Consider the following 14,643-nt stretch of genomic DNA (forward strand, 5'->3'; position numbering starts at 1 on the left):
ATTCTTTCCTGTTTGGAAAGTGCCAGATAACACAGCTTTTACTGTAATAGGTTTGAACAGACTGCAGCTGGCATGCCACGTGGGGCTGAAGAATTGTGAATTCAGTCACTTTTCTCCATCCCTTTGATTACCACAGAGAGAGCTTGTCCCTTGGAGTTACCAGCAAATTATGGCAAGAAACTAGGCCAGACAAGAGTCAGAAAAAGGCTGTCTGATGGCTTCAGGGTGAAGTACCTTAGAAGTTGGACCAGAGTAATGGGTAAGACTGAAGAAGGAAGAGAAAATAGTAGATGTAATTCATGACATAAATTCTAAGGAATTCTAGAAGTTTAAATATCCATTTAAACAGATACTTTCCTTTTTCTGTCCCAGACTCCTTTTCGAATCTGATAAAAGCTGTATGTTTGACTTTCTCCCCTCCCTCAATGAAAGTCATCATAAATGTAAAAAGTTGCATCTGATTCCTCAGAAACCATCCATAGCACCCTTAGGGTAAAGAACCTCAGTCTCTAAGGAAAACTTATGGGCAGGAAAATTTTGTACCAGTATTTCCCAACACTCCCTCTGATCTTTTATTTCCTTCTTGAGAAAATTTTCGTGTTTTATTTAAATAAGTTTGTCAATCTTTAGTAAATTGTGGTGGAAAATAGATCACAGTGACAACCTCAGAAAGTGGAGAATCAGTGGGGAAGAGTATTTCGGTAAACGGTAGGTATATGCCCTGACCTGTTCAGGCTAGGTCTGACATGATGAGGAAATGACAAAGAGCGCGCGCGAGCGCGCGAGAGATATTGGGAGACAGGTGGGATGAGGGGGAGGGGAGAAGACAGGGAGATGGAGGTATTTGTTGAAGTTTGCTTTTCAGCTGTTCTAAAGCTGGTTTTCAGTGATATGTTTGGTCATGTGTGTTAAAATCAACTCCTATGATGAGTGCAATCTTCAGCAAATTACTAAGAGCAGGCCCTGTGTAAGTGTTTTACCAGTGCTTGCCAATGTCTTCAGTGACTAGGATTCTGAGCTTTATATTCTGAGTCCTGGAGCTCAGATCCAGATTCCTGGGTAAGGTAGATCATCTTTCTGTGTTTCCATTTTAATATCTACAATAGCAATGATAATAATCATGAGGCTAAAATGAGAAAATGCTTATGAAACACATGGCATAATACCTGACATACATTATACGTTTAAGGACTATAGACATGATTATAGGCTATGTAACAATATTATGATTCCAAGGTAGATTTTGCGTCTCAGGACAAATAATAATACATATGTTAATGAAAATGAGCATTTCAAATCTCTAAATGAAATTAGAAAGGTACTTGTATCATTAAAGCAGATTCTTCAGATATTACCAAAGAGAGACATCAATTTACATCTCCCTTATCTTTTTTGAAGATTTTCATGATTTTGCTAGCATTTATAAAATTTAGTTTGGTAATTTAATTTATAGAATACATTCTTTGAAGTTGATATGCATATTTAACTACTGTTATGTAGATAAAATTACTGTTTGTTTCCAAAAAAGGAAATAATTATCAAAGTCTTCATTTCATTAATTGTATGTTTCAGAAACTATCTAGCAGGATAGTGTCCAGTGTCATCCTGAGGGGTAGGCAAATGGTACTAATGAAAATTATAGCTTAAGAAAATCCAGTGTTTGGCCAGTTTCATTCATTAATTCTTTCTCTACAGAAATTGATGCATACCCAGGTTTGAGTGATTCAGGTTTACCAACCCAAGGTGATCTGTGGTATTGTTTCAATTTAAAATGTATTGCCTTGTAACCTTCCACAACCTCTTCATTCACCATCTTTGTAGTTATCATACTGTTATTATTTGTTTCATTGTCTTCTCTGCTAGAACATAAGCACCATGGAGGAGGCTCTGTCTTGTTCACTACTGTATTCCTACATGCAGTACAGTACCCAGCCTTCATGAACATGGACTGAAAAATATAATGGTCTAACATCAATATCAAACAGTATAACTTAATGGTTAGGACCTTGGATTTTGCAGTTGGAGAGGATGAGGTTTATGTCCCAGGCCTATAACTCATGAGTTATGAATATCTTGATCAAGTTATTTAACTTTTGTGAGCTTAATTTGCTCATCCACAAAATGGTGATAATGATAACAATTCCTAGAGTTATTGTGAACATTAAATAAAATGATATATGTAAAATACTGAGAATTATATATGGTAAGCAGTATATTTCCTATGTATTATAGTTATGATAATAATTGGGATTATTGTTAATCAAAATGTTTATTATTTTATTGTTAATGACTCAGTTATTGTTTGAGGGAGGAAATTGAAATTTGAATAAATGCTTTAGTTTATCCACATACTCTTCAGACTGAAGATTGGTTGAAAAATTATACAAGACTAATTTGGAGGCATCTGAGGGTACATTTAATATGATTCAATAAAGTATTACTCTTTTGAACTATATGGTGCCCCATGTCTGAAAGCATTAACTAAATCTTACAAAAGAAATGCCTAATTTTATACAAGATATATTTGTCTTAATCACATAGCAAAACCCCATTCTATATGCCCTTGGGAAGACATCTCTCCTTAATACATTGTATCTTTTGGTCAGGGAACTATTTTTCACGTATAGGGAATGTATTACTGACCTTTGATAGACAGAATTTGAATCCCAGTAGAAATTCCTTTTCCAGTACAAGGATTTGCACTTCAATTTTCAACATGCTCAGATTCTTTCTCTGTATTCATTCACTAAGGCCCTTTCTACTTTGTGGGAAGACATGTTATCTGTAGCTTTGACTGTATTTAAATGCTTTTCTGTTTTTTCACTCAAAATGTTTTATTGCATATCCATAATTTGTCAGGCTCTGGATCCCTGCCCTCATGGACCTTATGTAACCTTAAAGCTGAATGTGACATTATGAGGCTTCTGCATCTATTTACATAGTTTTCAGGTTGGTAAATGATAGCACAGAGAGGTGAAGTGACCTGTCTGATGTCACAATGCTATTTAGTGTCATAGTTGGGGCTAGAACCTAGGTCTGTAGATGTTCTGTCCAGTCAGTGCACTTTATGAAAATGCTAGAATTTGAGAAGTTTTCAGTTCACTTCTATTATACTGCCTTGGTTTGGTCAGTCACTTGTTTCAGATAAGAAATGCTACATTGTGCACATGGAAGGATAAGACAGTCATTTGTCTTTAGAAGGACATGGATGACTCAGTTCAGCCCTGACAACTGCTGATTTTTAAAAGTCTAAGGCTCAGGAACTCTTGAGCTTCTAAAATCAAACAGCAAGAAGATAATAATATGGTTTGTGTAGCCTGCTTTTGGGAGTAGGAAGGTCATATGCTATATAAATACTTCTTCAAAACAGTTATTAAGGTATAAAGAGGTCAAAACCCAAGTTATAGTAAGTGAAATAGCATCAACATGTCACGCAGGCTTGGAATGTTGCTATCTGTTACATATTCTTACAATATACCTTTAGAGTAGCTGCCAACTGTTCTCTTTCAGCGTGATCTCTTATTTATATGAAGTATGATTATAAAGTTCATCTTACTCTTAATGAGTACCTTACCCTTCAAAGGAATCATGTTAAAATGCAACATACTTATTTCACATCTCAAAACCTGCTTGACTCATTTTTAGAAACTACCTTCTGACAAATGAGCAAGGCCACCTGAACATTTTATAGTCTCTTTATTTTCGGGTTCTAGTTTGATGGTAAGACCCTGGTTCAAAACCTTTTTACTCTTTCTTAGCCAGATTTACCATTCCTCAGAAGGTAAAGATTGACCACTAAGTGGTTGAAAGAAAAAGAAAGCAAGTAAAGGAGTAGGGAGTATCAGGAGGGAGTGTTATTTTATTCACAGATGATGTGATTATTTATGTAGAAAATCCCCCTCCCAAGCCTCCTGGAAATACTAAATGATTACAGCAAGTTTTAGACTACAAATTTGATACACAAATGTTATTTGCCTTTCTATATACCAGTAATGAAGTAGAGAATTTAAAAAGCTATTGAAAAGATTTTAACTGATGCATAAAAATTGTACATATCTATTAAGTGTCGTGTGGTGTTTTGATTCATGAATAGATTGTGCAATGTTCAAATCAGAGTAAACATCTATTTCTTCAAAAATTGATCCTGTCTTTATGGTGACAATATTTAAAATCCTCTTAGTCTAGGTTTACAAAATGCATACAGCACATTATCATTATAGTCACCCTACTGTGCACTAGAATACCAGGACTTCTCGCTTCTATCCAACTGTAACAGTATTACCAATCAACTTCTTCTCATCCCTTTCTATACCCTTCACTCCTCAGCCTCTGGTAATCAACATTCTACTCAACTTCTGTGAGGTCAACTTTTTTATGTTCCACACATGAGTGAGATCATGAGGTAGTTATTTTTCTGTTCCTGACTTATTTCACCTGACATAGTGATCTCCAATTCCATCCACGTCATCACAAATGACAGGATTTCATTCTTTTTACGGATGAATAGTAGTATCCCATTACATATATGTACCACATTTTCTTTATCTATTTAGTTTAATTACATTTCTTGGCTATTGTGAATAGTGGCTGCAGTGAACAGGGAAGTACAGATATCCCTTTGACATACTGATTTTAATTCTTTTCTATATGAACCCAGAAATAGGATTGGTGGTTTATAAAGTAAGTTAGATTTTTGCGGAACCTCCATACTGTTTTCCATTAACAACTGTGGTAATTTACATTTCTGTTAACAATGTGTGAGGGCTCCTTCTTTTCCAGATCCTCTCCAACATTTTTTATCTTTAATGTTTTTGATAATAGCAATTCTAAGAGGTGTGAGGTGATATTTTATTGTCCTTTTAACCGACATTTCCCTGCTAATTAGTGACCTAAGTGTCTAGCAACATATGAATGGATAAAGAAAATGTGGTATACATATGCAATGGAATACTATTCACCTTTAAGAAGAAAAAAAATCTGTCATTTGTCACCAGTACAAACCCAGAGGACATTATACAAATGCAATAAGCCAAGAATAGAAAGATGAATAGTTGTGCATCTCACATGTGAAATTTTAAGAAGTTGAACTCCTAGTAGAATAGTGGTTCCCTGAGGATAGGGGAGGGGAATGGTTGAGGAATGTGCAACCGAAAGAGTGAATTCTAATATAAATTTTAGACTTTAGTGAAAATGGCATGTCAATATTAGCTCATTAGAACAAATATATTATACTGATGTGAGGTTTTAATAGAAGAAACTGTCAGAAGAGGAACTTAAGAGTGTACTTTCTACTCAATTTAAAAAATAGTTACTGAAACATCAGACAACTCTGCCAATTTGAAGTTTTGCTTTTGTTAGTCATATTGCAAATGGCACATCAGTTATATAAGGAATAGCCTTATCATATATTTCAGTATGCGTTTATAAATGTCTCACAGCCAAGCTATACCTATATTTGACTAAACTGTTCTAGGTATGCGAAAGTCATTTCTCAATTTCTCCTGAAGTGTTTGAGGTGTTGCAGCAGTATAACTGAGATCGAAATTCTCCACCTTTTCCCTCTAGCCTTTGATGAAGCAGAAGAGGCAATCTCAGGTGCTTTGGAGGGAAGGTAATCAAAGGCATATATGGCCTAAGAGCTTTGAGCTTTCTAAAGGGCAGACGCTTTCTAAGATGCAGCACTTGAGCTTTAATCAAACAGCCCTGAGTGCATATGCTGTTTCTTATTCTTCAAGGCTGAGTGGGCTTTTGGTGTTGAAACTAATTTGGCACTATGGGCAGCTGGGGAATTGCTATGCAAGGCTTTGTCTGCTGGCTTAAGTAGAAGAACAAGGAGGATCATAAAGAAAATCTTTGGTGGTTTAGTTTTGTTCTGGGTCACCTTGAGCCCCAAAGGTATTCCAAATGCCTGAAGCTGTGAATGTCAGATTCTTTCTTTTTTCCACACTTCTACCTTTCTTAGACAGGGCATAGTGAAATAAGGGTTCCCTAGTTGGTGTCCCTCTGTGTTTTGAAATTGTGTTTATAACAATCTATTAGAAGTAATGAAAAATCATCAGTAACGTAGAGGTGTTATAGGAAGACAAGATTTTATTGTTTTTCTTCAGCAACCCTTCAAGGCAAAGTGGAGGCAGCAGTCCTTAGGATAACTGTATGCTGCCACTAGAAAAGTTCTTTCTGACTTTCAGTATATATTATATGCTTTTATTTATCCTTAGATTATGAGACATGCAAGACATGTGGGCAACCTAATAACAGATATACTACTAGACTGGAACAGATAACTGACTAACAAGAAATAAAGGCAAAAATTATGAACTATCTAAATCAAGAATGAAGGTAAAGTGGACCCAAGATTCAATACAATTTAGCAAATATGTCTACAAGTCAGAAAAAAAATCAAATTTACCAACATGTAGATCATAGACTTCTGGTCTCTAGAAATGTTTGTTTCTAGAGACAAACATAATGCTTGTAGTTTAAGCTTCTCCAAATGTGGTATTTTGTTAAGGTAGCCTGAGCAGACTAATAATTCTCCAACTCACATTTCATATCATGAAACACATATACTCACCTGCTTGAAAAGGTATTCACTTTTGTAGATGGTGATTTTAAGCTACCTGACCAGGTCCCAGTGTTCACTTTGGTTTGGCCTTATTAGTTGCTCTCATTTATTTTCCAACAGGCATCCAGATTGTATCCAAAGCAAAATGGTGACTGTAGGTAGTTCTTGTGTCTCTCCTCTCAGTGGACCTTCATGCTGCCTTTCCATTGCCCCCTTTTGGCCAGATATTTGGGGCTTTTTTAATATGGTTCTCCTAGATTCAATGCCCCTGTGTTGGGGTGTACCCTAGTAGCTCTTTCTGTTCAGCTGCACAAAAATATGTTATTATTACCTGTTCTGACCCCCTTGAAACTCACAATTTGGTTCTCATATTCTTAACACAAGTGTGTACCTTCTTAAAGTAACAATTGACTAATTTGACAAACTAGGTGGCAATCTTTTAATACTAGAAAGTTGAATTAGAAGAATGGCGAGGCACTTCTCTCTTCCCTGGTAGTGCATTTTTACTTAAACAATGACTGAATTTCTGGAGAAATTTTCTTTTCTTTTCCTATTTCATCTGCTTCTTCCCTTCTTGGTAACCTGAGCAGACTAATATACTATCTGATTCACATTTCATATCATAAATGAATATGAATATATATTCACCTGTATAAAGAAATCTCTTCAGCATTCCATCAATGCAGCAAGCACTTATTGTACTCCAAGATACTAGGTATCAATAGATGCCCAAAGTTAGTAAAACTCCCTTTCTTTTGGATGTATTTGATATCACAATCTCACACAGACATGGTTGATAATGTAGGCAAAATAAACCAAAGGCTATGCATTGGCCAGATATCTATACTGGTATGGAAGTGAATGTGACAAAAATAGTTATTCATTCCAGTACTTGTGACAAGTACTACATAATTCTGATGCCAACAATTATCTGGGCTTCACGTAATCAGTTTTAGAACTTCGGAGTTCTTTTAATGCGTATACTCTCTCTACATGGTTTGTGGAACCTATTAAAATTATCTAGTAAAGTTAGCTTGGTAAAGACACCTTTAAAGGGAGAAGTGTTGCCTAGCTGCAACTTCAATGCCCAGTGATCCATTTTTGGAATGCCCATAGCAACGGGACATCATGAAATATTTTCTCTTCAAATTCTTGTTCTTTGAATTTTTCTAGGTAAGATATATGAATTTCATGAAAAATTTAAAAAATTTCAATCTCTGGCATAACTAGGTTAACTGTATCATGTCAAGCTTTACAATATGGCACAGTAACAATCAAAATGGAAAAATATATCAAAAATAGTATCCACAGGGTCGGGGTGGGGAGGAGTCAGTTTTTTCTAAGTAATTGTTTTCAGTTGTCAAATAGTTGTGGCACCAGTATCTTCTTCTAAACCTCAATTTAGAAAATTAGCATAAATTAAATAGCTTTAATTAAAGTAGAGGTGAGATATGAGCAACAAGATCTTATAAGACAGCCTTGTAGAGCCCAAATGCTCTGAAGAATTCACTGTGAAACCATTGTTTTTATAAAGTACACTGCTGCTTATATTTGATTGTTTTGGACAAAGATTGAATGCTTAGGCTGAAATAGAACACAAAGGGTGCTAAAGGTTTTGTCAAAGTGTTGCTAAGACAAGTTGTAATAAGAAAGAGGAAGGACAAGAAATGCTAAAGATACTTGAAGTATAAAGCTTGCAGATATAACCATGTCACATCATGTTTCAAATAGTAAGAACCAAAGGTTTCTGCCTTTTTAAAACAAGTTCCTTTGCCATACACCCCAAAATGAGATAGAATTTTTGGCCTCTAACAATGAAAGTCTGCTTAAGAAATAGTATCAAACTTACAGCAAGCAAAGTGGGTGGGATCTGAGATGATTGACACGATCAGTGGAATAAGACAGGTTCAAGTCCTTTTTATACACTATATTTAAACCACTATTACATTAATGCTCATTGGTTGTCATTTAAACAGTAGTTCTTCCTTCTTCTACATTTCAGGTAAGAATAGGACTGTTTAACCACTCCTAGTAGAAAATACAGTTTATCTTCCTTAGAAGGATTGTGGTTTTGATTTATTCTTCTCCAATTATATTAATTTGTTTGCCAATTCATTTTTCCTGGCTAGATTTGAAGAGGTGGTAGATAAGCAAGCCAAAATGCCTTTTATTGTGACATCAAACCCTTCCAAATACAAAAAACAGAACTGGCCTTTTGGAGGGGAAAATTAACTCTTACAAATAATTTGAAACTATATGGATTTTTCAATCCCCGGTCCATCTAGAATTCTACTCCCTGTCCTGATACTAGGATGAAAATGGATGGGGTTAGAGAAAACTTCCTGCAAGTTATATTGCTTCTACTTTTAAGAGTAGATATGTTTGGTTCTCAGATGACTTTTATGCCTTCCAAAGTCTTCTAAGAAATGCAATGCCTCCAGGAAAGAAGTAGCGGAATTCATTATCAGTTGATATCTTGGAGAAATAAAAACAGCCAGCTGAGAATTAAGGGTCAGTAGAAAGAAGGAACAGAATGGGGACCTGGACAGAACTGTACATCGTGAAAATGGCTCTGAAATACCTGGGTAGAGAAGTGGGGGATTGCTCAGGGAGATGAAGGAACAGCTTGTTTCTACCCACCTTGTTAGAAAGTACAGAATCATGGATGGAAACAAATTTCTGAGTTATTGTTTAAAATCTTATAGAAGGAACAAATCTTCCTTGTATTGAATCCATGTGCTATATTGCTGAGGTATTGTTTAGAAACTCATTGTCTGAAATATTGAAGATGTAAGGACTGCTTTGAACTACCTTTGAAGTTTAGGGATGACCATTTATTTTCCATTATGAGCTGATGATCCTACTATGTATTATGTATTTATTATTCTCATTCAGTCTCCATGAGTACCCTTCAGGTAGTTATTTTCCTTAGTTTATGCATAAACAATTCTGTGCCCATTTATTCTCTCATCCTAGGTACAAACCTGTCAATATGAAAAGGCCTAATCCAATTTCTCATTAGTATTCTGTGCATAGAATAATTTATATAAAAGATGTAATATAAATAGGATTTACATTATATAACACAATGTAATTGGAAGCAGTTTTGGAACTTACTCCTAGTATTTGGAAATTTTTACCATTAGTTCACTGCTTTAAAGAGGAGCACATTTTAGTTCATGATGACCATAAAAGTCTTGGGTATTATTTGGGTCTTTTATTCCTGTGTTATTGCCGAGCATGGAATTAATGAAAGTGATTCACTTAGGCATTTAGATCCTCAATAGCAAGTGAAAATGATTATATCCTCACATACGTAGTTGGAAAACAACTTATGCCTTTTCTTTCATATTAATCAATGAAAATATAATCAAATACACACAAACACCTCACAATAGGCTTATCTATTTTCATATATCCATAGATGTATTTTGTGAACTTTAGTATATTCATCCACTGCAGGCAAAAAATGGGTCTTCAGGAAAGAGTTACTTTTTTAAAAAATCACTCTTGGTATGAATCCAATTTCTTATTCAATTGAGACATTACATTTGCTTTTTCTCCCTTAAATACATTTCCAGAAAGACCCATAGTAATTCAACAACATGTTGAGAAGAATTAGTGATTGTTCTGACTGGATGCTGTAGCCAGCTTGTAACAAATTTCATCTTTAATAATTGTGAAATGGAAGCAATGTCTGAAGTCATGGGAAACCTTTCTTTTCCAACTTGAGCAGGAAGCCTAATCTATTGTATTTCAGAGTAAAATATGGATGAGACAGTGTGGTATAGCAGAAAGTGCACCGTATTGTGAGTGTGATGATGAATAGGGTACCACAATCCTTGTTTCTAAATGTCTTATGAAAATCAATATGGAGATTCCTCAAAAAAACTAAATCAGAAATTCCATTTGACTCAGCTGTATCTGTGTATCTTCCTGAAAGAGTTAAAGATATTACATCACAGCAATACATGGGTCACCACATTCATAGCAGCACAATTCCTAATAGCTAAATTTTGGAAGCAGCCTACTTGTCTACTGACAGATGAATGGATAATGAAAATGTGATATGTATGTGTATATATATATATATATATATGTATTAACATGGACAAAAAGAAGGATGAATTTTAGTTGTTTGTAGGAAAATGGATGAATTGTGGGACTGTAATAATAAGTGAAATAAATCAAACACAGAAGGTTAAATATTCCATGGTTTCTCTTATATGAGAAACCCAAAATATAAATAAAGAGGAAAATAAAAGAGAGATGACAGAAAATGGGGAAGAGGAAATAAAAATAATTAAAATGCAATGTGTATATGTACCATTTATCCAAGATGAATGTAATTTATTGCAAATATATACCAGAAGAGAGAGAGAGGAGAGAGAGAGAGAGCGAATTGCGTTTGCAGATCTCTGTGGGTACTTATATCTCTAAAATTCCAATGTGAACTTGGAAGCTCTTAGATGGAGGTGAGGCTCATGTATGGGTCTACTCATACAAATGGTGATCTCTAATTTTCTCTATTCATACCAAAAACTGTTGCCCTACATTGATAATTCTTTAGGAAATAGGTAGCATTACTTGTAATTGAGTATTATTTTCTTGCCAATGGAACTGTCTTCCCTGTGAATGTCAAGAACCATATTTGGCTGTCTCAGAAAATCATTTATCATTAGCCTCATTGGGAAACATTGCCTCATTAAAGGAGATGGGTGATGGAGAAGTAGCTGAAAGCTAAGTTAAGAGAAAAATGCAGTGAGTGTACAAGCCCTCTTTTAGTATTAGAAAAGAAAGGAGCACACTGAAGGACAAGGGAATGACTTCTTGATAAATCTTCATGGCTACCCTTCTAGATAGTTCTTATTTTCCCTATTCAATAGCTGAGGAGTTTGATGCTCAGCAGTTGTTCCAGCGCTTCCTCACATTTCTAAACACATGCTCCTTTCAAGTTTTCTTCATCTAATTCTTAAGTTTCAACTTCATCATGAATAAGTGCTGTGTCATAACCTTTGGAGTTGGTGTTTATACTTAAATTCTGAGTTTGTCTCTGTGGATGACCTAAGGTACTTTTTTTGGCATTTCCAATTATAGACACCTTGAGTAAGCTACCATATCTTTGGATGTCAGTATCTCAGTAACAAATCATTAACTATACACTAAAAACCCCAACAGGGTACTGCTTTGCCTCCTTTCAGGCTTTTTCTATGGCTATCCTACAGAAATAATAACTTCTTATTTTTGCTGGCCTTGCATTCTTCAAATGAAATTCAGGCAAGGTTCTCATAGAGACACTATAATGGACTAGTCAGTGTCTCACATCTCTAAGTGATAAAGCCAGGATTCAAGTCCAGGTTTATCTGAGTCTCAAACTATTGTTTTTCTTCACTAAATTTTCTACCACCAGATTTTCTCATTGAAAATTAGCACTGTAAATTCCTGTCTGCCCATCTTACTGCAGCTTGCCTCTTTGTCTGGTTATATAGCCTCATTAATATGGCCTCACTTACTAGCACCGTGTAAATTTAGCCATTTCCCAGAAATAAGCAGGACACTCTCTTGGCACCAAAGCCTGTTTTCAGAGTGTCATGTATCTGTTCCTTCACTAATATGTGAGAGAACAGGGAAATGAGAATGACATGCTTTTCATTAACCCTTCACATCAGCTCCCTGAGATAGGAACTTTTGTATGCTTATTCCCCATATAGGGAAGCTATGACACAGAAGGGTCAAATGATTTGACCATGGTGAAAAAACTAGTAAGGGATTGTGGCAGAGATAGTAACTGCTCATCAAATCTATGTGCTCCCTCACATTATCCAAACCTTTTGCAGTTAGGCAGGATTTTCCGATTAATTGTGCCTGATGGATTGCTAATAGGAGTTTGGGGACTCCAGAACTGGGGGAATTTCATCCCTTCTGGAGGTGTAACCTCTGATTTAAAACATGTATTAAGGCTAAAGATTTTCCAATGGATTATTCACATTCTCCCTATTATGAGAGGTTAAAGAGAAAAGGATCTGATTACCTGTCAGAACATTTCATATTTTAGAATAAAAATATATTTTTATATCTGAGTCATTTTATTTTGACCTTGCAGATACATTTGGACTGCTGTGCATTTTTCTAAATTTAAAAAAATTGCTGCATTATGAAAAAGATTGCCTTAACAGCTTTAGAAAGCTTCTACTTTATGTATTTCACTAGCTCCTTTCTACTAGGTCTAAATTAATCAAGTATTGGGCTGGGTTTCTTGTTAGAAAGGAACAAAATATACATGGTACTTAGGAGGTATCTTAGTGAACTTATAAGCTGTACTAGGCTTTCTTTTTTTCTTTTCTTTTCTTTCTTTTTTTTTGATTTTGCTTTCTCGATTGTTCAAAATCTCTCCATAGTACTAACTTATTAGAACAAGATATTATTCTGAGTGAAACAAAGATGTACATTTCCATAATTTCTAGATCTGTATTTGTTATTTACTCAATTATATGTTAGCTTAATCACAGAGTCCTTCAGCTATTTTTCCGAGCTGTTTTCATGATGTATAGTTCAATTTTACTCTGAAAATTCAGGTATTGACCATTAAACCATAATGTAATCTAAAGTTTCCTCAATGTTTGACCCAGCAGTCTTGTTTTATTCTCTGCTTTTTAGTAAATTTATAATTTGTTGGTCAGCTAATTGAAGGGTCCTGAACATCACTAGGTGGAAATAATAGTGAAACAATGACACCCAGTTCTTTCTCTTGAAGAATATTCAATTTGAGGAAAATTTTGGAATTTAGTAATAATGCTTTAGACTTATGCTATCTACTAGGTTATTCTAGTTGAAAGGTGATGACCACTTTAAACATGAGAATTTGATAGGACTGTGGAAATAGCTATAATTTGTCTTTGTGGTAGAAAAGATATTTGGACAGTCTCTATTCCCTTTTAGTACATTAAGATCTCCTGTTGGAAACCCTAAGTTAATTGATATCATTACAACAACTCAGCTGAGGGCTGGGGATTTAGCTCAGTGGCGCCGCACCTGCCTCACAAGTGAAAGGTCCTGAGTTTGATCTCTGAAACCAAAAGAAGTAAAAAAACAAAAACAAAAACAAAAAAACTCAGCTGAAGTGCATTTTCTCAAGTTCAGTACCCATTTGGCCTAAGAATATAATCTTTCTCTTTAGCATTTCTTATTCTCTCACCTGGCCATCTGCAGAGTCTTAAGCAAATACAGTCATGAAAATTTATTACCATGATTAGTTTACCACAGCAAAGATTCTTAACTGATATGCCATTTCTTACTCCTTCAGGAGATGTCAAGAGGAAAGGTAAGTTCACCTATAGATTTAAAACTTCATGATTCTTTCTATAATGGTATGGTTGTGAGCCTACAAGTTAAATTATCGAATCAGTGAAAACTTGAATTGGTGATAGCACTATATTTAAACCTTGCTCAGTCACTAACCAGCTGTGTCATTTGAGTAAGTCTTTTTGGGTCTCAGTTTTCTTATTTTGAAACACCAGAGGGTTGGAGGAGAACATCTCTAGAATTACACTTCTAAAATGTGATTCTCAGAAAAACTAGTAGATAATTTTGTATAATAATTTAACTGTCTCTACATAGATGTGAATGTTTTAGTTAAATTCAGTTTAAAACTTAACTTGTTAAGTGGAAACTGATTACACACCATTATTTAAATTCACTCTGGTGGTTTTCAAATCCTTTTATATATGTTGTTTTGGGTTTTGTTAAAACTTTGTTTTTCCTAGGGACATATTTTCTTTATTTTAAATATCATCTTACAAGTTATGTATTTGTAAACCTAGATTTATGGCAAAAATGCACAGATTTTTAAGAAGGAAGTAATCATTAGAAATGGAAAAATTTTAACATAAACAATGGCTGAAACAGACACTATTAATAGTTTTGATTTGTATTCAGTATACTGTAGAAGTTCATAGCTCAGTATATGTGTTAAACCACATCTCAGTGTTCAATGAAAGAAGTACATCAAAAAGGAAGGAAAAGATGAATGAAAGGTAGATAGTTGAGTAAAAATAACAGGCATGGTTTAGAAATAAACA

The sequence above is a fragment of the Heterocephalus glaber genome, unplaced genomic scaffold (assembly GCF_053883595.1).
Source record: "Heterocephalus glaber isolate CG9 unplaced genomic scaffold, H.glaber_assembly_v1.0 deba00001730, whole genome shotgun sequence".
Classification (NCBI taxonomy): Eukaryota; Metazoa; Chordata; class Mammalia; order Rodentia; family Bathyergidae; genus Heterocephalus; species Heterocephalus glaber.